Genomic DNA, 10573 nt, shown 5'->3' with positions numbered 1-10573 from the left:
TAGAACTTCAGCTGCTTTAAGGGCCCACTTTTAAAATGCCTACGGGCCGGCCCTTTCTAGCCTCGGACTCTTGTGTCATTTCACACCTCTGTCACTGCTCCATTTCTTCACAGAGCCTCTCACCACACAGCGGCAGGTTCATAATTTGAAATGTCACCCTGACTCTCTCTCTTTTTTACATACACACGCACACACGCACACAGACACACACACATAGATTTTTTGTACACCCATAATCTTAATACTATTACATTTTTACCTGTGAGAAAAAAAACTTTACAAAGCAAAAATAAACTTCAATCTTGTCTAAAAGATCCCAAAACCCTGAATATGGAGATTAATCAAAGAAACTGACATTAGTTGGCAAGTGCAATGTGACAGTTTCTCCAGCAGGTGGCGGTGGTGTGTAGGAAGAAAAGCCACACTCCATAGGCTGGAGAAGAATGGAGCCTGGCCTGGGACATTCCACTTGTCTGCAAACACGTGGGTGCAGGGTGGATCCAATAGGAGTGAGGTAGGGTCTCCTGACCTTGGGAACTCACAGTTTTAAGGGAGAATGTGTTCTTGTCTGTCAGTCAGGATCATTCATCTGCTCTTGGAAAATAACTTAAAGGCCAACCCCGACAGCCAGTTTTTCTCTGCCTGCAGCCAATGAGTGTTTTCCCTCCTTGCAGGTACAAAGAAATGCCTAAAACAAACCTGCACACATTTCCAGACAGTACCCCTTGGTACAAGATGTAGAAAGGGAATACGTCTTCGCATTTTCTGGGCTGTTGGCTCCAACGATGGTGTATAAAATTCCATTTCTCTTGCTGGCGTGACCTATCAAAGGTGCAGAAAAAGAAGACAAAAAACCTGCCCTAGAGCCACAGACCCACGAAGAAAAAAGAAACAATGGTTTACTGACCTGCTCTAGGGCAGGCATTATGCTTTGTAAGCATTATCTTATTGAACCCTTATTACCACCCCAAAGAGATAGAACAACCATTATTCTCGCTTGACAGATAAGGAAACTGAGGTTCAAACTTAGCAAAATTATCCAAGATCCATAGTTAGTAACTGTTCAGGGTGGGATCTGAAATCTGACTCTGTGGAACGAAGAGGCAATATCGGGACTGGGACATTTGCCTGTTCTGCCCTCATGATCCCTCAATGTAGCACTTTCTGAACGTTAATTGAGTGTGTGTGAGTCACCTGGGGCACATGTAAAAATGAAATTCCGATTTGGGGTGCAGGGGATTCTGCATTTCTAATGAGCTTGCAGGAAATATCAAAGATGCTGGTTGGGGACCACACTTTGAGTAGCAAGGTTGCAATCTGCAGAGGCTCCTAAACTTTGTCATCATCTCAGCAATTGTTTTCTCAGAACTTAGGCCAAAAGAAATTTCTATTCTATTTTTTGAGTTATTAGGTCCAAACAACTTAAGAATTTATGTCCTAACAACATAGTAGCCATTTGAAAAAATTATATCTACATTGAAAGGAAATGATAATATTTTAATTTTCTTCTTAAATTACCACAATTTATTTATTACTAATGGGGTGTGCGTGCCCTTGGGCCCTGTACAACTCCTTGAGCCTTGGAATCAGATTCACCACTACCGCCCCCATTTCTGGTTCCATACTGACTTTTTTCATACTTGCTCTTTAGCACAGCAACAGCTGAAAACCCAGCTTCGAAAAGATGTGACATCATCAAAAGGAATTTTGTCCATGTTGAAATGGGGTACCACTTGGACTAGTAGTTCACATGGAGTCTTTATGGACATCCATGCTCCATTTTCCTTAGAAAATCAAAATTTGCTGTGGTGCCCCAGCGTTCCTTGGTGCACAGTTTGGGAACAGTGGCTTTGATGTGCTCTGACTTGTGCTAAAGAACAGCAGGGAGAAGTGGAGAGAGGGGAGCACCAGGAGCCCAGAGACTCTTTCAATAGTTATTGTGTGACCTCAGCAGGGTCCCAACATCCTGGGGCTCTTTTCTGATTAGAGAAAAGACCACGCTAACTAACCTTTAAGATCATTCAGCTGCAATAGGTGTGAGTCTAATGTCTGTAAACGCATCTCAGCTTGCCCATGAGGCTGAGCTCCTAGAGGGCAGGGGCTCAGTAAGCATCGTACTCCATGGTACCCTCCTCATAGCAGTCACTCAGGGAAGATCAGTGCAATAAATGCCTTTTGGAAGCATCTTCATCAATTTCTGGTGGCAGGGGAGGGGCAGGTTTTATTTCTTCTTTAGTTTCCATAACATTTTTATACGCGAATGAAGCATTTTAATGGTGAGTGTTTCAGTATTTTTAAAAAGAAGTGAGGGTACATAGTGGAGACATTTGTATCGTAGAATTCCAGAAAGGCAGGAATATAAATGGCCATAGATGAGGACTCAGAGGCAAAAGCCTGGATTTCAATGACAGGATGACCATTTACTACCTCAGGGAATTCGGGCAATTCACCTGATTCTCTGTACCTCAGTCTCTCCATCTGTTTTATGAGTCCTAATAGTCATAGTCATTGTATCGTCTGCCTATTGTTTAATTAAGATCGTCAGAAAGGTACTGAACGTGAAAACGCTCTGTGCTTTAGGAATCCCAGTGACCACCGCCACAGTCCCCTCTTCCATCCCCTCCTCATAAAGTTGACTTACTGTGTGCAGAATGTTCAGCGAATGACAAGCTTCCAAAAACCATCACCAGTGAGTGGAGATCCCTGTCCAATGCAACTGCTTTAATTATGGGGCTCAGATGTTATCCAAGTCATGGAGAAGCAGCCATTAGGAGAAGACACGGCGACACTCAGTCTCTGTCCATTGAGAGGTAACAAAGTAGGCACCGTAAGTCAGTTTATCTCATGAATATTTATGTGTCCTTTGGGACAGAACCTTTCACCCTGATCCAGGGAACAAAAGAAAATAGACATTGGCAAAATGCCCACTATTGTTGGGACAGCCCTATGGAATGGCTTTCCCTTAGGAATGGAAATTTAAAGCCCAGAGCCTGAAATATTCCCCTCAAATGATAGAACCGCCTTCTTTTTTTTTTTTTTTTTTGTCGTTTTTGTGACCGGCACTCAGTGAGTGCACCGGTCATTCCCATATAGGATCTGAACCAGCAGCGGGAGCGTCGCCGCGCTCCCAGCGCCGCACGCTACCAAGTGCGCCACGGGCTCGGCCCCTAGAACTGCCTTCTAATCCCACCTTAATGCAAGGATGGATCCCTTTCTCCACTCATTTAACTCAGAAGTCTTTCCCTCCCCAAGATGATGACACTCAGGGCCCTACCAACCCTCTCTTTTGAGAATCAGATCCAAGAATGTCTATCCATTAGTCCCCAAGGTCCCCCTGGGGTTACAGTTTACCAGTACCGATTTTAGTCATATCATCTGTTAAATATAAAACAGACCAAGCATAAATTGTGGGAATGAAGAACCCTAAGAGTGTCAGTAGTCAGGGTTCTTTAAAGAAACAAAACTAATAATCCACACACAGAGAGACAGAGAGAGATTGATTTTAAGGAATTGGCTTATGAGATTGTGGGGTCTGGAAAGTCAGAAATCTGCAGGGTGGGCCACATGGGCTGGAAACTCAGGCGTGGTTTCTACATTGCAGTCTTGTAGCCAAATTCTTCAGGAAACCTCTTAGTTCTTCAGCTGATTGGATGAGGCCCACCCACATTATGCTATACACAAAGTCTACTGATTGGAATGTTAATCATATATTTAAAAATGTCTTCACAGCAACATCTAGACTTGGCCAAACAACTGGGCACCATCGCCTAGCCAAGCTGACACATAAAGCGAACCATCACGGTTGGAGTCCAAAAATGACTAACGCCCTCAAAAACAGCCTAAAATGACCTGTTTATCATAATTCAACTGGTACCACCATAAGATGAGTAAAACTGAGTGGCAGAAAATATTGGGGGAGGAGGAACTTTCCTAGGCAAATGTCAGGATGCAATACTAAAGCTCCTTCTCAGACACCCGTGTCCGGGCCGTCTGGACCCACACGATGAACAGGAGCATGAGTGGGTGCGGGCACCTGCATGCCACTGCTCCCTGTGGGGGACCGATCTCTGGGCCGATCTGCCCCTTTCCTCAGCATTTCCTCCTCCACCAGGGCGGGTCCCTTCTGAGTGCGCTCTGCTTTGCCAGATTCAGAACCAGAGGTGGTGATGGAGCTCTGGGAGAACAAACACTGCAGAAATGGTCACTGGGGGAAAGGAGTGTCCCCTCCTTAGCAATTCCTTTCCCTCTTCCAGAATATGGGCCAGATCTGCCGGATAGCTAGAGGTTAACCTGAAGGAGGGTTGGCACCAGACCCGGATGCCTGTGAAAAAGATACTCCTGGAAATATTTTGCCTGCCGATTGAAAAGCACCAATTCCCCCCACCCCCAGTGTTGTACTTGGTGGTATTAGGAGGTGATTTCTAGCCAGTGACTGGTTGAGGCTCCTAAGAAGAGCTAAACTAACTGGCCAACCGTCCCTCAGTCCCTCTCTCCCACATGTAGGGTCCTGCAGGTTCCTGGGAGCTGGGAGGGTTGTGGCTCCAGATTTCCCTTCCTGCCTCCCTCAGGGTTTTATCCCAATCTGCTCACCCCACTCGCAACACAATGTCATTCCTTCCCATAGCACCATTCAGAGGCTTCTCCTTGATGCGACGAGAAATGTCAGCTTCTGCAGACAGCCAGCGAGACCCTCCGTGACTTGCCTGTCTGTAACTTTCTGATTTGCTCCCCTACTCTCCTTGTATTTGCTGACTTAATAGTTATTTTCTGACCTATCAGGCTACTGTAGGTCTCCATTATCTGTTGCTTTTGCCCTCTTCAGTGCCGTTTCCTCTTTTGTCCATCCTTCAAATCCTTTTTCACCTGTTGTCTCATCCTCAAGCTTTTTCTGGACCACCTGATTTCTTCCAAGCAGAGTAGACCAGGCATCCCATGCATATCCAGGATTGCATTTATTACAGTGACTTCTGTTTCCTTATTCACATGGCTCTCTTCCCTTGCTCACCAACGGCACCAAGTACCTAATACCTTGCTTGGCACAGAGTAGGCATTCACTCTTCAATTGGAAAAATAAAAATGGTTAATAAAAAGTAAATGTTTACTTAACTGATTCACCTGGAAGCCCAGTTTCTCGTTTCCACACTGCACAGGGGTCAATTCTGAGGCACCCTGAGGTGTTCCCTAGAAGCCAAGTGAAGGGGTTGAGGAGCAGGCAGGGGAAGGGGGCAGAATCTTAACACAGAACTGAGACTGGAGGTCAGTGTTCTGAAATAGTTCTGTTGAGCTGAAAGGCTGACATCTGTGTGTGTGTGTGTGAGCGTACACACATGTGTGAGTTTGTGCAGCCCAGTGTCTATTGGAGAACCACCTAATTAGTGTAAACAAGGCCACAGCCACCCAGAGGAAAGTGGTGGGGAAGGAAGGTAAACGAAGACTGAATTCATGTCTAGAGGAACCAGAGGCTTTAAATGCTTGATCTCAGTTACCTGTCACATCAGCCAGGTGAGGGAGGTAAATCAAATCATTTTGTTAGATGGAGACACTGAAGCTAAGAGAGGGGAAGGAACTCTTTACAGAAGATACAGCTAATGAATGCCTGGCTGTTCTTCATACCCCATGAGTCCCGTTTAAAGCTCCCCATTGTACCACGTGTCCTCCCTGGAAGTGTATTTGTGTTCTCAAATTTTGTTTTCATGCTTTTTATACACAGGGGTTCTGAGGACGGTTTTGAAATGTTTTGCTTTCCAAGGTGGAATTTATCAGAAAAACTTGTCCCATGTAGCTATGGACCCTAGATTAAGGGGAGAAGATCTCCCAAGATTCTTTGCCGACCCCGAGCCCCCTTCACTCATCTGATCCTGTTTTCCTACTGGACTGAGCCGACGATCTGGGACTGGCCTCCAGTCAACATTCTGGGGCTCAGGCTGCAGCCCTGCTTTTCTCCAGCACAATTGGTGAGAAGCACGTGAACCACCTACTGGGGACTTCAGATTCAGAATCAGCCCGTAACACGGAAGTTAAATTTACTGTTATTGTTGAACTTAAAAAGAGAAGATGAAATGCAGCAGGTGAAAGTTGTAAAAATGCAAAGCATTTCACTCCTTTCTTTCATGGGGCCTCACTAAGTGTCTCCCTGTGCAGGCTCACAGGGCCGGAGGAGTGGGGTTTTATTTAATTTATGCTTTCCACCAGAGCAAAGCATTCGATAAGGACCAAGGGTAATCCGTTCAGCCTGAGCTACCAGACCGGTGACCATGGTTCTCTGGGCAGGGGCAGGTGTTTCCCAGAAAGGTCCAAGTGGAAGGTTACTTTTGCCCAAGGGAAAGAAGAAAGGAAATCAAGTCCTACTGAAGAGCTGCTCTCACTGTTCATTTCGTGCCTCTTTATGCCAGGCCCAGTGCTAGGAACTTTCACACGTTTTCACATTTAGCCCTCACAGTAGCCTAACGAAGTCTGTAGTTATTTATTTATTCTGATGAGGAGGCAAGACACCAAGGAGGTAAAGACACAAGCCTCAGGTCAATTCCCATCAATGGTGGCCATGGGACATGGAGCACATCCTTCCCTTCCACCTGTTTGCTTTCGCTCACTGTCTTTAGGTCTGAAATGTTCTCTCTCCTTCTCATTCCCCCTTTCTCTGTTAAGTGGTTCACACCAAGCTCAGATCTCATCTCCTCTGTGAATTCTCCGTGGAAGCACCCACCCCTCACCCTTTCCATGTCACTGACATTCATTTAGCTCTGGACACGGTGGGCATTGGTATCCGCATGGTGGCCTCCTCCAGGATGGTGTGAGCTCTCAGAAGCCTGGGATTGTGTGTTATTTTATCTCTGAAGCCTCAGGGCTTGGAAAACAGTCAATAAATACCTGAGGAATGAAGGAATAAGTGCATGGATTAATTAATATAAATTCTAGAACAAGAGTAGAAAACCGAGTATAAGGACTATGAAATAACTTCTAAAACAACACCGACAAAAACACAGCTGGTTAAGATAAATGCTGTATTTCTCATACTTTAGGATTTGGTTGGCCTAGAATGACCCTTATTTGTCAATGAGAGAAACAGGCTCATGACCCCTGGGGCTGATGGGTTGCACCTTAGGGGGCCTATTCGTCTTCACCCAAAGAACAAGAGCTGGCTGTTTTCTTTTCCAGAGGACAGATGGCAGCTCTGAGCTCCCCTGAGCCCATGGGCCCTAGGATTAGTATGTAAAGGGCCTATGCACCTAAAGCACTTAGAAAAAGTGATTATCCACGGTGTCCTGAGACACTCAAGTGCCACGTAGTTCCAGAGATGCTCAGCACAACTGAGGACGGCTCGTGGACTTCACTCTGGGTCCCTACAATTTCGGTGATTATAAATCAAGCATAAACGATACAACATGCATTTCTTATTGATCGATTTATATATGCACATATCCAATTGCAGTCTCAAAAAAAATAAATGAATAAAAGAAGCCTCCACTTACAGTAAGGAAAACTATATGCACATATCCAATTGTAGTCTCAAAAATAAATAAATAAATAAAAGAAGCCTCCACTTACAGTAAGGAAAACTATGCCTTGAATCTGGCTAACAATTTTGAACAAGTCATTTTCCATCCATGTTCCTCAGTTTTCTTCTCTGTAAAATGAAGAGAGGGACAAAATGTGTCAAGGGCCTTAAAAATATCCACACTATTTGTGTTGGGAATTCTATTTCTGTTAATCTTACCTGAGAAAATAACCAGAAATACGTACATAAGAAGGTGCACATCACAGTATTATTTACAAAATGGAGAACTTGAAAAACAGCTAAGGATCCAACATTATGGTCAAATGAACTATGATACGTTCACTGAATGGAACATAAGAAACTATTAAAAAGGAGATTCGGGAAACAATGTGTGACAGCGCAGTTGAATGTTGATGCTGTATCAGTGCCCCCCAGCAAAAGGCCACCAGGAGCAGAGCTGAAGTTGGACAGGTTGGTTTATTACTCACTGTAGTGAGGGAGAGTGTGAACCCCCAAGAGCCGTGGTGTGTCGGTGAGAAGGGACAGAACAGACTTACAGGATTTGGGCTTGTGATGAATGACTTGGAGAGGGTTTTGGGGAGTAGGGTTTTGCTGTGGATGGATGCTGCCAGGAGGTGAGGGGACTTCTGTCATTGGGCGTTTTAATAAATCTTGTCTAAGAGGAAAAACTAGACGGAAGCAAATCTGTGACTGGTAGAGAAGCAGCAGTCACTTGTATTAGCCGAGATGACGGATGTTTCGCTTGGAAAATTCTGTGGTTTGGAAAATTTCCAGACATGACTATGAATGGTCTGTTTTTGTTTAGATCCATCATGGTCACAGAGAGTGGCCTTGTTTATCACTGGTGTTCTGTGAAACTGTTTATATCAGAACGAGAACGCAAAGCCCTGCTGAGAGGACCAGGCCAGCTCCCCGATATCAGGGGCTGCTTTTTCCTTTCTCAACTGTTCATTTTAAAACCATAATACAAAATTGAATATACAAAACACAATATTAAGAGTGTTATTTTTAAAACTTTATAAAGGCCATCTGAACAGGAATTTCACCGCACGTGTATCAGCATCACATTGATGAGGTGAGAATAAACATCATTTGTCTTAGCTTTTTTTCGCTCCCTACTTGCCAGCATTTCTCTCTCTTTTTAAGTCAGACTCTGCTTCTGTAAGGGAAAATAAGCAGCACAGGGCAGTTAGATATCATTTTAAATCCAGTAAGAACAAACAAGCAGATAAACGGGACATATTAAACTTGATGACCTCTCATCCCTTTTCAAAACTTTTATTCTGAGATAATTGTGGGTTTACATGAAGTTGTAAGAAGAGGTCCCATATACCCAGTTTCCACAATGATAACATATTGCATAACTGTAGTGTGTTGTCACACCAGGAAATTGGCATTGATATGATCCCGTTCATTTTTGACTTCAACATTCAAAGACTGTTGAAGAGTGTTCCTTCACTTCTGATGGACAGTCCTTAGAACCAGGGGATGAAGTGACCCACAGCATTTGATCATTTGGTAGGAAAGCATCTCCAGGCCAGTATCTGTGTTTGGGGTGAGCACAGGAAGTTCTTGGTTGTAGCTCTCCCCTTGGCAGGGAACTCTCCTTTTAGCTGCCGCGAGTCTCCCATGCCAAAAAAGTCAGTTGGGTCTCATCATTTGGATGGACCTTTACCAGAAGTTGCAGGAAATCATGGTGTGAAAACTCATCCGTATAACCAAGGCTACTGTAGTTTGCCTGTACGGTGGCTGTTGAAAGTGGCAATGTAGAGGGAGCTCCCTTTGTGGCTACCAGCACATGCTCACAGCCAGCAGACCGAGCCACCTTTGTGCAGGTCATGGGAGACTGCTGTGGTCCTGAAGAGATGGGCGGTGCACAATGCAGGAGGGAATGCGGTGAGGGCAGCAAGGCTTGAGTCTTTTCAGGCAGATTCATCTGTGCTAGGTTCCAGGAGCATCTGAAGGAAGGAGGGGAATCTTTAAATGACCGCACTGGCTCTGTGCTTTATGTACTCTAGCTCATGTAATAGGATTTTCAAATGGTATTTTCCTGTCTCCGTCTGAGCTAAGGCTCCACAAACCAAGCACAAACAATAAATGGCACATCCTCTCACATTCCAGAGCACTAATCCACCAATATAGGACTTTCAAAAAGAGTCATCAAAGAACAATTCCACAACCCTTAGCCCATCACCCACCTTACAGGCATATCAAAAGGTCAAGCGGAGGAGGCCAGGAGAGAAGGTCTTTGGAGAAAGCTGTGGGGGAAAAGAAAAGGTTTTGAAGCTGATGTTGTGCTCTCTGGATGTGGCAGATGTTTGGAGCTGCTATTTCCTGTCAGAAGACACGCTGACAAGTTTCTCAGAGGCTTTCCTACCAGAAACTTCTAGTTGTAATTCCCATGAAGAATCAGACCCCGGGCCATGGTGCCCGGGGCCTAAAGAGAGAAAGAGCCAGAAGCTGGAAAGGGCTGCCCGTGCCTTCCGCAGTAGGAGTGGCAGCAGAGGGGAGATGCTTTTGACTGTCCATCAGATTGGAATTTTGACTGATACTAGATAAACATTTAATACCTGAAAGTGAGTCTTAATCACTGCATTGAGACTTTTCTTGAAATTAAAGGTGGCTGGAGAGCTGTGACATCTTTCCATGCCATCATCAGGAGCAGAAGGGACATAGGTGAGGTGGAGCATATTTGAAAGCAGGTGTAGGGCACGTACAAAGCTGTCCCTGTCTGCACCCACTGGGTTTGGCTGGCTCACTAAGCTGGTTGCATGTGAAAAGTCAATAGCAGTCGGGTGGCAATCCAACATGGGGTTTTGGCTCCTTCTCTTGAAGCTGACCCTGAAAATGTCATAGAAGTGAGAAAGAGGTGGAAGGACTGAGAAAATAATACAAACTGTGAGAAATGCTTAGAGGGGCTGGAGTTGGGAGGAGTCCAGTTAGTGCGTGGATCTTTGTATATGCATTCGGGGTGGGGAGTGGGGAGGAGCAGCTGGAGAGGCGAGGATGCTGGAAATGAGAATAAACCAAAGAAACCTTCTCAATAGTACCCCTTTT

Source organism: Cynocephalus volans, chromosome 6 (assembly GCF_027409185.1).
Source record: "Cynocephalus volans isolate mCynVol1 chromosome 6, mCynVol1.pri, whole genome shotgun sequence".
Classification (NCBI taxonomy): Eukaryota; Metazoa; Chordata; class Mammalia; order Dermoptera; family Cynocephalidae; genus Cynocephalus; species Cynocephalus volans.
The sequence above is the reverse complement of the archived record's forward strand: the minus strand, read 5'-3'. Positions refer to the sequence as shown.